At 40.1% G+C, this 15799-nt stretch overlaps 1 protein-coding gene across 1 annotated transcript in view; it reads left to right on the top strand.

The window, feature by feature from the left end:
- The window catches only part of PCDH11X (protocadherin 11 X-linked), a 416133-nt gene that overhangs the window by 174095 nt on the left and 226239 nt on the right, over window positions 1-15799 (top strand). The gene's annotated exons all lie outside the window — the stretch shown is intronic.

Genomic DNA, 15799 nt, shown 5'->3' with positions numbered 1-15799 from the left:
ACATCTGAACTTCAGCTCTCACTGCAAGAAGGTTTAGTTTAGTAATTTAATCATTGGAGTTCAATAGGAGGCCTACTTGCTGTCCTTTATGTGGAGTGCTGAACAAGTTCTTCAGCTTCAAAAAGGGAAAGAGAAGCTGTGAGAGAAGTACTGGAATGTGTTTTTTTTTTAAATAAGGAGCCCACAACAAGCAATCTCTGACAAAATCCATAAAACAAAGTTTTAATTCTTTCTTAAAATAAAGATACACCCACAAGGACTATTAGTGTCATATCAGTCATAAAGCATCTTTGTAGTTCTGCAATTATGTTGTACCTATGGCATTTAAAATTTTTGAGAGATTGGAGAAAGTTGCTTAATTAAAAAAAAAAAATCCAATAAACTCCCAAAAAACTTTTGGAGCTTTACACTGAGATGTTGAAATTTACAATGGTTGCATAATCAAAATAAATTATATTATTTTTGTACGATTAGCCACTTCAGTATATTCCTTTATTTATTAACTTTGAGGTACTTCACTATTCATTACCTAAGCTGCTGCACATATATATATAAAATTATAGAGTAGAAAGAGATAGATGTTAATTACAATTAGTGGTTTTATTCATACACTAAAACTAGAAAGATTGATTCAATTCTCATAAATTGATATGCAAACTGTATGGTAGTAGGGAAAAAAATAAACCATAGTCTTTTAAAAATTAATATTTTATGGTGTGCTGGCACCCAGTACCACCTGACATAATATAAATAAACAGCAGCACAGACATCTCTGGGTGTTTTGTGTTTCATAAAGATATTGGGCACAAAAGATGAGCTTTGAGAGTTCCTTGAGAAAGTAGATCTGGGCTGAGAGGTTTGGGTTCATTCCAACACAAACAGAACAGCAGGCTAGGGAATTTGAAAGAATTTCAGTGAAGTTGGAAGTGTCCTTACTTTGTGACCACAGCTGTCACTGAGTATAGACAAAACCATTTCCTGCTGGTGGGACAATCCTGCACATACCCATTTGTGGTGAGCAAATTTATTCTGGCCAGAACAAGTCTCCTGGTGACAACTTGTATAAAATGTGGTTGTCATGCTGCCAAATACCACAGTGCAAGTTCCATACAAATGGGCATGTATTCCTGGGTTTCTGAGGAAAAAAAAAAAAGGATATTTACAGGTGTGGGATTTTATAGCATTGTTTTAAATTGGTAGGAATCTCACAAAGAAAACCCTCCTTATCTAGCCTTAATAAAAAGGGTTTAAAAATCAGATTCCAGGAGATACTTTTCCTCACACATGGCTCTTTTTTCATGGGCTGGTGACTCCAACTGAATAGTCACATTTACATCAGGGAAAGCTGAAGAGGTCAGTGAGTCAGTGTGAGCTGTGCACGGCAGCAGAGCTCCAGCCTGGGGAAGCAGGGTTAGACAGGGAGGAATGGATGCAGCCACGGATCTGCTGTGCTGGAGATTCCTGATCTGGAAATGGGGATCATGACCATGGCCTAGAGCTGAGTCTGTCCTCTCACAAAGCCCAGCATTGTAGGAAAGAGGGGAGATTTCAGCTTTGGGAGAATCCCTGGAAATGTGGTCAGCTTGGATTTATCCCCAGCAGCAGGGACTGGGGGGGGTTGCTGGTAGGTTTTAAATCCCTGAATTGTGGTTTTCCCTGGATCTGTGTGGAGCAGGTGTGGAGGGCAGCCAGAAGGACACGCTCCAGGGTTGAGTTTTTAGCTGCAGCCCTGCAGTGCCTGTTTGCTCTGAGTTATGGAGCAGTTAATGATTCTGATGGAGATCCTGGCAGTGACTTTTAACACTGGGGTCACAAGGCCAAGGTCAGCAGAGTGGCTGTTTTTTTTTTTTGTCTCAGTGAGATGATCTCTGTGCCAATCTGAGGAATTCACATTTCAGACTCAGGTCTGTGTGCTGTGCCAGGGATGGGCTGTGTGTGGTTAACTTCTCTGGGTTTATTCACACAGCTCTGGCTGATAATGAAGGGGTGATTTCCAAATGCTGAGGGCACAGTAGGATGAACCTGTTGACATATAAAAGCAGCAAAGAGCACGTTGAGCCTCAGGAAACTGTAAAAGCATTTTGCACTAGTGAATGTGTGCTGTGCATTAGGGAGCTGACCTTAGCACCCCAGCACATTTAATTTTGTCTTTCTTTAAAGTTCTCTGAAGTACTTTTTTTTTTTTTTTTTTTTTTTTTTTTTTTTTTTTACTTCATGTTAAAACTCTTGCAACTTAGAGCTTTCTCTCATGAAACTTGTAGTTGATTTCTCTGAGAGTCAAACTAATTCTGTGTATTTAACACATGGAGTTGAAAGCTGACCATCACACACTCTGCAAGTACAGGACAACACATCTCCTGCTCCTGCCTAGTGGTTCTCTCCTTTAGCTCCTTGTATTATTGCTGAAACACAGTTTTCCACACTGTGTAACGCCCTGGAATAACAGCTGCTGAATGATTCAGTGGCTGCACAGGTTGTGCTGGTGCTGTGGTCCCAAGCCCAGCGTGGGCTATGATGAGACCCACGGGGGGCTGTGCTGTGCCCTGCCCACACCCAGAGAGCCGTGCCCTCAGTTTGTGAAACCCAGTCACTGGAGCACGCACACGGTGACAGCTTGGCACAGCTCCCTTGTCACAGGAGCCCTGGTGCTGCTCAGGGCTGGAGATGAGCCAGGCTTTGCCAGCTCCCATCCAGGGAGTGTGGACGAATGCAAATCTGCACAAACAAGGAACGCTGTGTTGCTAAAACTGTAAAGTACACGAGAACTAACACGGGCAAATGTGAGTTGTTTATGAAAAATGTGTTGGAAGTGCCACAGGGTGGAATTATCACTTATAAAGATCTCACTCCCACAGCCCTGAATAGCTTAAAGGTGCTGGAAAATAAGGTTCTGCTCTTCTCTCTGGAGATCATGTCTATTTTGTCTTAATTATTATAGCTCTGAGTATTGTTGCTCTTTAATGCCATGTTGTGAAATCCCTGACGTGCTCAGCACTCCAACCAACAGTGCACAAGATTAATCCTGAAAAAAACAACATAATTTAATTTAATCCCCCCACTTCTTCAACCAGAACTTTGTGAGCAGTCACTGCACAACTTACTGGACCTGCAAATGCACCTGGGTGTCAGTAAACAGATTCTCTGCTTTTCATTTTCTTCTAAGATGAACAACACCATTTATTCTGATATTTCTGCAGGAGAGATGTGTTTACCCTATCTGTCTCCATCATCTTCCTGTCTTTCTAACTTAGCTGATGATGAGGTGATCTTTCCAGAGTACAAAACCCTCTCATATGGAGTTATGGACTTGCTCCAAGAAGTCTGAGCAGCTCAGTCTTAATTATGGTCTGGATAGTTGAGTTACAGAAACTACTCTCTTAAAAAATAGAGCTTTTTAACTGCATTTTTGCATGACTGATTCTAGTCATTAGTCAGCTGAGAGCAAGTCCTAGGTGGGTTTTTTTAAATTATTTCTTTTTCAGTTGTACTCTAATAGTGAGGCAAATGGAGCAAATTGAAAGAAGTTTTACAAAGTGGAAAAGCAATTCCTCAGAGAAGTGCTGGCTGTGGTGGGTGTTGGCCTGTGTGAGAGGGTTTGAGGCGCTTCTTGGCAGGTGGCAGCAGAGTCTCAGAGTTCCAACCACGTTCCAGCTCTGATGGGAAGTGATGGCAGCGAGACTGGGAGGGCTGAGGGGTCAATTGGCTCTGTCTGAACCCAGCTGTGATGGCAAATGCTTAATCCTAAATCAATCTTTCTTCATTGCCACGGAGAAATGCAAATAAAGGGTGATTACAGCTTTCCTCTTGCAGGCAAGAGGCGAGGCTTCAGAAAAGTTGCAAGAGTCAAAGGATTGATTTGCTGTGGAGGATAGTTAGAGGAGACAGGAAATCAATGTGCTGAAGCCAGAAGTTTGTGGGAGGGTCTGAGAGGACTTCTGGCTAGGGAGGACTAAGTTAAATGATGCCCCAAAGTAAAATGATGTAGATAAAGGTGGGCATTTGTGAAATGAAAGGAAGGGATGTGGAATTAAATGCAGATCTAAAGCAGCAAGAAATCTACTCTTGTGGCTGGGAATTTATGGTAGAGGTAAATTAAAGAAGCCAATTGTTGGCAGAAAATTTCTTGAAGAGGTTTCATAAACTACAGATAGCATCATAAGGGCTCAGAAAGTAAGGGAGAGGAAAAAATCAAATTCACATATATTCTGGGAGGGAAATGTTACCCTTTTTAAGGCTGGCCTGATTTCTGGTGGAGATATCATACTAAACTTTTGTAAGGAGATAACTATTTAAGGCTTTACTTGAGCAGTGTAATTTCCTTTAGAGCCATTTTAATCTTTTATGGTAAGATTCTTCCACACTAATTTTTGCTGGAATCAACTGGTTTCCCTAAAGCGAATATCACTGAAATCTCTACAGCAGACAATTTCTTTAAAGTAAGAGGTAAATGTAGGAAAAAATGTGTAAATAGAGAAGTAGAAAAATTACTTCCACAGTAGTTTTTTGTTTGTGTTTTTTTTTTTAATATTGTGATATTATATTTATAATGTCATATTTTTATGGACATAATCTGAATGGAAGTTGAAACATCAATTCTGCATTATTGGTATTTTGTCTAGGAAAGAAGACTATTCTCTATGTGATGAGTTGAGTACAAGGAGAGAGAACAATTGAATTTGTCATGTGGTTCATTGAGTGTTAGGAATAGAAATGTAACATGAAACTTTTCTGTCTTCTATTTACTCCTTTTGGCCTTGCTAATATTGTTTAAAAAGAGACTAAAAATTCACTGATATAAAATATTTCCTTAAGAATTCCCACAAAAGAGAGATGCAAGGTTATGTAAAATTTCTCACTCAGGATTCAGGACAAGGCAGGATTAGGTCTGTTGTCTTGTAGTTGATGTTTATCATACATATTTAACACAGAATATGGTTTTGCATTTTTTATTTGATCTCCAGCTTTCCAGAAGTCTTCCTCCAGTGCTGTTCATCTTTTGTCTCACATCAGCTGTGTGACACATGCTCATTTTGTTGTGTGTCATAAGCAGGTGGTTTTGAGGGAACTCTTTCATGTCATTTCCTTTGTCATGTCATCTACCACTTTTATTAATTATTTTAGCTGTGATTTTTATATTTGCAGTGGTTAAATTTCCCTGGTATAATCAGTGTTTGTCTACAAAGGAGAACAAATGTCTTTTCATTCCCCGATTCAAAAGGTTTGTCTTTTTGGGCTCTTCAGTTAACACATTAATCAGCAGTGTCTCTGAGCACCCACTGACTGAGCAGCAGTGACATTTTCCTTCTTCTCATTTTGCTTTTTATTCCAACTCTTTGTTTGCCCAAGAAACCAAGTGTGCTGTCAGCTGTAGGCTGTTGTCAGCCCAGGTTCCTTGGGCTGGCGAAGGGAATCTTGCTGAGGGTGATTTGTGCCGCTGCTGGATCAGAGCTGGACATGGGCACTGTGAAGGACATGAAAAGTTCATGATGCTGGGATTTTGAGTTCCACTTCACTCATACTGAGCAGCTCTCAGCTCCAGAGAGCACAGCCAGCCTATCTGCACTGCCTGGAAAATTCCATTTGGTTCGGTCAACACGTGTTACACGGCCTCCCCTTTCTTTCCAACTGCTCCCTTTGAGATAAGCCTGCAAGAGTAAAGAAAGGAAAAATATTATTTTTACCTCTGAATGCTGAGGCTTTTATATATGTAAGCTATATCATAACATCTGTACATCCTTGTAATAAAGGTGCTTTGTCTTTATTTACATTGTAGCAGAAATGACGAGAATCCTTAAAGGATTGTGGGGCAAATTCTTACTTAGGTTGTTTCAATATGTTTTGTTTGACTTCTCTTGGTGATTATGTTTCAATTCACACAAAACACAAAGCTGTACTTGAATTTAAAAGATCAAATAATCTGTAAAAATAAGGAGTACAGATCCAGTATATTTTGGGTTATTTTGTGGGGTTTTGCTTTGTTTTTTGTTTACTGTTTTTTTTCCTTCATTGTTCCTTGAACCACTGTTCTTGCTAGAAAAGTCACTTGTTTGCAAGTTCAGATCATCAGTTCAGTGGGTAATTCATGAGATGTAGAAACTGGAATAACAAAAAACTAGAGTATAATCTGATAAGGTTTAAGGGTCATTGCTATGTAAATTGTGGAAGTGTTTCCTTAAGAAGAATTCCTGAAGAATTTACATGAGTAGATTTAGTGCAGTAATCTAGAGATGAGAAATGTTTTTCTTTTTTTTTTTTTTGTGGAATACATACATCATAGGTATTAGAGAAGATAATACAGGCAACCTTTATAAGTGAAATTATTGCCAGTCTGTTGCATCTGGACAGAGTTACACACTTTTATAAAAGTATTTAACTTAACAAAAGTGTTTACTATGTCTGATTTTACTGCCACATGTTATTGCACTGAATGTGTGCTTAATCTATGCAAGAATTCAGTGTAAAGAGTTCAAAAGTCCAGTGATGGCCACATTCCGTGGTTTTTGCTCTTAAATGTTCCAAGTGTTTATTTTCAGATCTCTCATGTGAAATATACAAACCCTTCATGTTAGATCAGAATGATGCTTTAATGATTTTTATCTCATTAACTATTTCTAAAAGCTCAAATTATTCCTGGAATTTGTCATCTGGAAGAATGGAAGCAATTGCCCCTAATAAACAAAATGCCATTTTCCTTAACATGTATAAGAGCTCTGTGTAAAAACAGCAGTGACAATATTGACATTGTTTTCCTTCATCTGTTAGGATGCATTATTTTCTGCAGAATAAACAAGAGGGGATTTAGAGAACTTAAAAAACCGAAGTTTTGTAAGTTTGTAAGTTCATTGTAAGGCTTCATCTGCTGTGGGGGACACTCAGTGCTGGCCACCACAAGGAGCAGGTGACCTCTGCCTCTGCTGCCTGACCCTGCTCTGAGCAGAGCTCTGGTCAGAGCAGGGACAAGATCACAGAGGAAACAGAGGTACTTCTTGTATTAAATATTTAACATTGAATTTTAATATTTAACATTAAAAGCCGACCCAATATCTGGGCCAAGGAGCCTTGTGATGATATCTGGAATATAATGATCACACATCTGTGTTATAGGAGCTGCCCTGGGTGTTCCTGGGTGGGCTTAGAAACCCTCCAAAGAGCAGAGCCTCGAGCTGGGAATGCTGCTGAGCCTGCCTGATTTGCACTCCTGTCCTGCCTCCATGTCCCAAGGACACAAATCTGCCACACTTAGGGGGGCACTCACGGGCCAGGGAAATTGTGGCACCTTGGCCTCAGTCTGTCAGAGCTTCCAAAATCTCTTTATTCAGTGCATCCTCCAGTGAATTTGCTTCCAGAAAAGCAGCACAGCAGACACATTATATAGGTCAGCCAGAGAAATAATTTTGTAATGTTATTATTTATGTTTAGCTGAAAAAAAACAATGGTTATAAATTTATGATTCTTCTTGAAATAGAATGACTTTTCCCTTGACAGCAAACTACAGCAAAACCTGTGATATCGAGGCAGAATTGTTCCTGTAACTTCAGAAGGGATCTCTAACAAAGAGTGAGGATGGGTTTGGCATAACACAGCAGTGTTGGGGGAAATGTGATAGGGCTTTGTGGGCATCTGTGATGGCCCTTTCCCATTAAGAAAAAGGGAATATTTGTATTGCTCTTCTTGGTGGGAGGCTGATGTGCAGTGGAGTCCAGGGAAAGGGAAGAAGCAGCAGCGAGGCTGACAGGCACCAGGTTCTTGCTGGTGCAGTACAAATTTTTATGGGTTTTACTAGAAAAATACAGGGATTTTGGGCTCTATTCTGACCACATATCAAGTATCAAAAGAGCTATAAATTTTTCCTGAGGTGTGCTGCTCCAGCCCACAGACATTCTTGGTGTAAGATGTGTCTTGGGGCAGCTGGAGCCACTCTTACCCCCGCTGGGATTCCCACCTGCCTCCCCCTGCTCCTCCCTCTTTTACAAGCCACATTCTTTGCATCCACTCTGAATTCTGGGCCACAGCTTAGGATAGAGGCTGAATAATTTACTCAAAGTCACGATAAGGAACAATAAGAGCATTTTCCAGCATATTTCTTTATCTCTTGAGGGATTATTTATGGTTGGAGTGCCTGTTCTGGACACACTCCTGCCACCTGAAGAACAATCTGACTTTTTATTTTACTTCATATACTCAGGGCTACAATATGTACTAGAAAAATCAAACATACTTTATAAGACGAATAGTCACAGCTGGGGATAAGGAATATAAATAGGATGACATCAAATGAAAAGAACTGATGATCCAACAAGGCTTCTATAGATCATGTTGTCTAATGTCAGGAGAATTGCAGATTAGTCTTGCTGCTCTTTATGAGTAAGCCTATTTATCAACTTTCTGGAAAAATCTAATTTAAGGTGGCACATTTTCCTTAGTTCTGCCACACTTCAAAGCTTAAAGAGTAGAGGTTGGTCAGCCATTCTCCCCTGGCTGTAATCAGTGTGTGAGATTCCCTTTCAGGCCTTTCTCCAGCAACCAGGTCCTTGCTACTCCTGGCTGACTCTGATAATGTAATTTTGGTTTGCTTGATTAGTAAAAAAAGCAGGAAGCCTTAGCTTTTAACAACTTTATCCAATTCAGACTTAATGCTCAGAGAGAAAGAGCAATTTAAATTGCAAATGTTCTTTATAAGAAGCTGGATTTCTGTAAAGTGTAACTTAGTCATGCCGTAGAGAAAGAAGACGACAAGCCCTAAAAAAACCCCACATTTGGGCAAGGTGGATCTGGGCAGGGGCTCCACTGTTTTTCCTGAATAACCTCCAGAAAGAGAAACTATGTTTATGACAGGATATAACAAGAAATGTGAATTTTAACGACTCTGGAGGAAATACACAGGAATATAAAATTTCATAGTTTTGCTACCGTGTACTACATTTTTAACACAATGCTTTATATCCGAGTCACAAAACGGATTTGTGTACATTTATATTCATTCTTTAAAAGCTAAGTAGAGCTCAGGCAAGTAAAACAAGCTGTTTGATATTATGTTCTTTTTTCCCCCCTTTCACTTGAAGTAAGAATACCTTAGCAACTAATGTCACATTAGTTTTATATATGTAAATACTTGCAAGTCAGAGCATATAGTGTAAGCATATTTTATCAGCTATTACCACTATGATTTTTACATATATGAACTAAAAAAGCTCAGTGTTTGTGGACTTCGAAGGTGGTTTTTTTTTCTCCTTTAGGATTATCTGAATTTGTGGTAAATCCTTTGTTCTTATATCAGAAAGTATTTAACTGTGCATTGGTTAGGAATTTCTTTATAGTATTTGAAATCTGGGAAACTTGCTTAAGTTCATAAGCAATGATGTGCAAGATAAAACAGAAGGATAACAGTTTCTGATTGTAATTTAAATGTAATAAAATCAGTTGTACAACCGTCTTCACCAGTATATTCTCAAAGGCATTTTTCTTAGGCATTTCAAAATGCTGCTATTCTTACAGGAAACTTTAGGATAAATCTGTATATTTCCTGTGTACGACATTCTGAAAAGACCAGGGCTGTGAATATGTCACCTGTTTGCTTTTAAGACAAAAGCTTTCATGTGCAGAAACCAATGTTTCAATTAAAAAAGAAAAACAGAGAGAAGGTCATTTGACATTACTACACTGCAACCAGAATTGTGTAGAGGAAAAGAAAATAAAAGCAATTTCAATAGGGTACTGCCTTGGAACTGAATAGACTTCAGCATTTGCAGCACCTGTTCAAAAAAATTGATAAGCCACAATTGTAGTATCAAATTCTTGTGTCAACTTGCAGACTTGGTGGTCTCAGTCTCTTGTTTTTTAGCAGTTTTGCTACTGCTGGTTACTGAACACCTGGATTTATTCTCTGTTGTTCCCACTTCATCTTTGCCATCATGTGGTGTCTGAAATCTGCAGTTCTCTCTATTAGAGTTTTAGTGGGGAATATACGGAGTGTGATGGCAAATACAAATATCAGGTGGAAGAAATTCTACACCAGTGTAGTGACTCTGCTTCCTGCTTTTCCATGTGAACTGGATTTGATTTACAATTAAAAGTATATATATGTGCTTGTAAGATTAGTGAGCATTTGAATTTTTAATGCTTCATACACTATCTGACATATCCCTTGGGATTCACAGGCAATCCCTTCTCCTTGCATAAAACCAACAAGATGCATTTACCCTAAAATTGCCCTTGAAATAGATACTTTTTTTCTAGTAGTATTTAGAATAATTTCTCCCTAATGACATCTCCTTTGTGGTACAGTTCTTGATGGTTGAATCCTGAAGTGCAGATTCAGGTTTTTTTGCTTATGGTTGGGTTTCTTTACAGAACTATTAAGAAAAAAACGTTTTCCCAGTGAAGATTCACCATGCAGGGATGGATTTGGCTGCTGTATAGAGAGCATTGTTCTTCTGTGGATGACCTCCTTGTGCAGAATGATAGTTTTATCCTTCTCTACATCATTATGTTTGCTGTACAGAAATCCTGCTGTGCTACATCATAATAACATGTAATCTTCTTGCTCAGTTTAGCTGAGATTTAAGGAGCCGCTGCTCATGGAAGCAGTTTTCTAAAGTCTGATCTATAATTTACCAGAATCAACCAGGCAAAAGAGCAAGAGGCTTTATAAGAGGGATACAGCCCTTAAAACTCTTAAATGAAGATTAGTTTAAAGTTTTACAATCCGGTACAGAACCATCTGGCAAATCTCATGTCAGGCTTTGTTAAACCTCTGAGCATTCCTGGTGTGCTGCACCCCACACCCTGCCTTTATCCTCCATCCCCCTGCCTCCTGCCTTGCACCAGCTTTCCCCAGAGATGTGCTGCAACAAAAGAGGGAAATAAGTGAGCCGAGGGCTGATTTCCCTGCAGGAACAGCAGAACAGCTGTGGGTGTGCTGCACCCCTGGAAATCACCTCCTAATGCTGGGTGTGCTCTGGGGGATTTATTGCATCTCCCAAGAGGGACTGGCGAGGTAAAAGCTGCCTGCTGGCAGCACCACCGGAGACTTGCTGGGTGAAATTGTGGCTTTTGAGCCCAAGGAATTGCTGGGAGGATGCAGAGCCACGTCACAGGGCATTTTGGTACTTCCAGACAAGGAACTGAGCTGGCACAGCAAAACAAAACAGAGTGGAAGCTGTCAGTGGTGATTCCGGGTTGTTGTTTACTCTGGAAAGCTCCTAAGTTACATTTCAGGGCTCCAGACTCTGGGTTCCTCACTGATCTCTCCACAAAGGGACCCTTATCTGTATATTTATTTGTATTTCTGTCCTCTGGCAAACCTTGTTTCTTGAACACAAAGCAGAATCCTTCCTTTAGGAATCCTTAAGGACATCTTTATTTCAGCTGCCCTGTCGCTTTCTTTATATAGAAATATATGAACCTTGGAAACTTAGAATATTTTATTTTAGCAATCTTTTTCATAAACTTATCCTCCTGTCACTAAAATTAACCCTTCTGTTCACCTTTCATGTGGAGGATCTCGGGAGGCTGAAGGAGAGGACTGGAGGAATCCAATTACCTGAAATCAACTTAGAGGCAAGGGGGAGGCATTGTTGATAATCTCCTCCTCAGCTTACAGGGTTCCTCTGTCTCAGTGCAAGGACATTCTGCCTGGACAGTAAAATCAGTATACCTGATTTCCTGACTAAAATGTGCGACAGAAAGACAGCGAAGAGTGCGCTTCCTGTCTAAAAATGTAGATTTTGGCAGACAGAAGTTGCCCCAAACAGATAAACCTTTGCACCCCCTTTGCAACTATGATAATGTAGCATAGCTGATATGCAGCTTAGCAAATGTCTTTTGCTGTTTGTTTCCCAAATTTCACTTCAAGCTATAGAAGTTTTCAGCTTGAAAGCTTGTTTTATACAGTTTGTTTTTCTTTCTTTGCTGTGAAGTGCAGGAGTAGGACACTTGGAGTCAGACAATTTTAATGCTGCCATAGCAGTTTCCTAAGGCACCAGAGAAAAAATGCGTGGTATTATCTTGGAATTTCAGTCTGCTTTTACTACTCACACTAATCAATAACCATTAGAATTGCTGGTGGTAGTATCTGCCTAGATAATTCTAGGGCTGTTCCAGAAATCAGAGTAGGTAAACCAAAGTTGTTGTGTAGTAACTTTTTATTTTTCCTTTTTAATTCTAAGTCAAGATTTGCTTTGAAGAAAAGCAAAAACTTGTCGATAGAGAAGGAGGATGGAATGGAGGTAACATGTATCCAGCTGAACCAGTCCAGTATTCAGTATTAGAATAAAACCTAATCACTTTGAGTTATCTCAGTTGCACCAAAGATCTCCCCCGCAGTGTCAGAGTGAGGACCACTCTGAAACACCCAGATCCATCATTCCCTTAAAGGCAAACATCATATCTGACTTAGAACACTTTCATAACCTTTAAAATCCATTTTACAGTTCATTTTCTCTGGGAGTTTTTGGGAGCCTGGATATTACCTGTCAAGTTGTCATAAGTAATTATATGTTTGTTAACTTATTGCTCCTAATAAACAACAGGAAATATTTATGATGAATTTCATTTTCCCCTTAAAAAAATACTTAACTGCTTTGATTAAATATTAAAGCTTTCTTTTGCTGTTACAACCAGACAAAAAATTCCAAATATCAGCAAAATATTTTGTGCACAGTCTTTTTATGACCTGGTTATTATGCTGGACTTTATTGATTGCTGACACCACTAATCAGGGCAATTTCTAGGTGGTCAGGTGATGAGTCAGACTGATGGCATAGCAAACCAAAATTTTGTTCCTATTGAAAATACCTCAAAATTGGACCTAATATGGGTAGACAGACCTGGGGAGCAGCTGGAATTATTGCATTTCCTAGCAGACAAAAGAAAATAATTCTGAGATAAAGGAAACCTTTAAAGCCAGCAAGGTTTTATGTGGTTCCTTGTCTGGTTTTGCCTTGCTCGGTGTCTGTACCACAGCAGAGACACAGTGCCAGGTGATGATTCAGAGCAGAATGTGTCTCCCTGAGCTGCAGCAGAGGTCTCAGGAGGAGCTGGATCAGTGGGAGCAGCAGGAGCACTTGTCCAGGTACCCCCTGTGCTGGTGGAACAGCAGCTGGCTCTTACAGGGGTACAGGTGGCTCTTCCAACATGGAAAGAACCTCATTTATCCACCAGGCAGGCTTGCCTGCTGGAGAAACAGTAATCAGTGTGTGTGCAGGGCTGGGGGAGCTCTAATGGCACTGCTGGAACCACAACGTTGTGTCCAGGTTGAGATCTTCCATCTTTGATCCAATCCAATTCCATCTTTGATCTCACCATGAGCACGGTTCTCTTCCATGTGTGGGAACTTAAATGTCAAATTGGGGAAGTGGAGGGAACATAAAAGACTGTGGGCATGGTCTATTGTTTCTTCAGGGGAATTGGGAGCTGTAGATGGCTGCAGGAAGATGCTCCAAGCAAAACAAGGGGATAAAGGCTTCTGAAAACTTCTCACTTTTAGTAAGAGCTTATCTGTTCTGGAAGAAAGAAGCTCCTGTGAGGATTTTCTCTCATTTACCACATCCTACTTTATAAAAGAGGAAAGAGTACTTGTGGCTGAGTGCTGTTGGTGTGATCCACTAGCAGGGGTGTGTATCTGAGCCAGGGGTGAGGAAGGAGCTCTGTACTCCTGTGTAGCAGGGAGTTCAGAGCAGGTACCACACCTGGAGAGGGGCAGCTGCCGGGCTGGAGCTGCAGAGGATTTGTCTCTTGTCACAGCTGCAGGCACTGCGGGGGTGCCAGCTGTCCCTGTGGGCTCAGAGCCCCTGTGGGATGTGTTTGTCCATGGGAAAAAGTGATCACAAATCCCCTCCCGGCTTCTCCATGGCAAACCAGTGTGAAACAGCGCTGGAAAATTGGAGTGAGAGCCACAAAGGTGTTTCTGTGTGAGGAAAGCCTGCAGGGGTAAAGGAGCTGCTGCTTGGCTTTGTCCTCCTTCCCTCCAGGAGCAGCCTGCTGCCTGAGCAGCACTTTCCTGGAATCTGCACTATTTTCACTCTTTCTGTGTGCTGTCCCTATTTCCTGGTATTTTATCTTCAGAGTGGGGTGAGAGAGTCTCTTTAGGTGCAGGGCAGGGGGAACTTTAGGAAGTAAATGGGGTCAGGCTAAATAAAATTCAGCATTAAGTTCTTTGAGTTTTCATTAAGCCATGTCTAAGATTGAGAACATGGTTTCCCATGTTACCCAAACACTTCAAGTGCTGTTTCACCTAAATGTACTTTTGCATCTGTTTTCCTTGCATAATCATACACTTGTTTATTCATTTTGCTCTTTGCCCTCTGAGTGGACAAATTTTGTATAAAGAACTGGTGTGAAATGCCAAGAACTACCCTCAAGAAATAATGTGATTTTTAACATCAGTTGCTGGCAGGCTGGCCCATGTGGAATTATTATGGTATCTTTAGCATCACAATTGATATGTTTAATAATTTTCATTGTGTGTTTGGGTCCCTTTGATGGCTGATGATTAAAGCAAGATTATAAGGTAGACTGCACTTGCTTTTGAACACACGAAAAACACAACCTTCCCTTACCAGATGCATTCATTTTAACTCTTTTCAGCATTCACTAAATCTGTGGTTATTTCTTTTTACATTTGAAATGCACCTATTGTTCTATTTCAACAATGAATCATATTCCACTGCTACCCCAAAATATAAAATAACAAAAAATGGTAAAAATTATTGCTTGTAATCTATTATTACAGGCAATCCAACCTGCCAAAACACAATTGCTATTTAATAGGGTGTTTTTTTGAAAGAAGCCCTGTGAATGCTCCATGCAAACTGAAGTTGCCCACAAATTCTGTATTTAAAAAACAATGCTTCCTTTTAAACAGCCATAGTTTGTTGTAAAAGACAAAAATCCAATGGCATCTCTCTCCTTTTTTTTGTCAATCTCTGCAGTCTCCATGGGCGTTTAGAGCACTGTGCTGTGGGAGCTGGATAATGTGATATTTGCATTAGATGTGGTCAAAGGGTAGCACATTAGAGATGTATTTCAGGAGGAGGAAAATCCTGGTGCTACTTAAAAGTATTTCAGCAGAGGATCTTCTATTTTTTTTTTTAGTCTTGTGAATGTCATTGTTTGTGTTTTATGAAAGAACAAAAATTTAGGGAGCAAGAAAATATGGGACTTGTATCCTTTACAGCAGAGTGTAAAATTCCCTCACTGGAAGCACATATGGAGAAAATGAAAAGGTGCCAACATCCTGTTCAATGCTTAATCCCAGTGACCAAAATCTTATGCATTTATTATTGCAGTAGGGTAATTAGATGTTAATAAATAATTGCAGGATGTTTTGGCATTGTAAAAGAAGAAAGTGTGAAGGATCGGAGTCTTTGAAGACCACTTCAATCTATTTGATTAGATGGATTTGGATTTGGGGTGGTTGTTCTTAAAACATTCCAAGTAGTGGGAAGTCCAGGAGACAGAAAACCTTTAACTGCTCTGTCTCCTGGCTGCAGCTGTGGAGATTAAGGAAAGACAAGGGCTCTCATCTGAAAACATGGCTCCACATCCAAAAACATCAGCCTTTTAAAGTGTTTCCCATAAATTCCTTTTCTGATCCATCTATTGAAGTTACAGTGAGCATAACACAGCCTGGGCAGGAAACAGCAGAGAACCCAGAGTTGAGTTCCCTCTGAATTTCTGCTGCTGAACCTTACTCTGGTGACAAATAATTTCGTAATTTTGGCTGAATTTTTTATCTGTATGCCCAGATGAATTTTTGTATCCCCACACCTTGAAAGATACAGCAACTCTATACTTATCT

Source organism: Pyrgilauda ruficollis, unplaced genomic scaffold, assembly GCF_017590135.1.
Source record: "Pyrgilauda ruficollis isolate IOZ18807 unplaced genomic scaffold, ASM1759013v1 scaffold7, whole genome shotgun sequence".
Lineage (NCBI taxonomy): Eukaryota > Metazoa > Chordata > Aves > Passeriformes > Passeridae > Pyrgilauda > Pyrgilauda ruficollis.
This window is presented reverse-complemented; position numbering and strand designations above follow the sequence as displayed.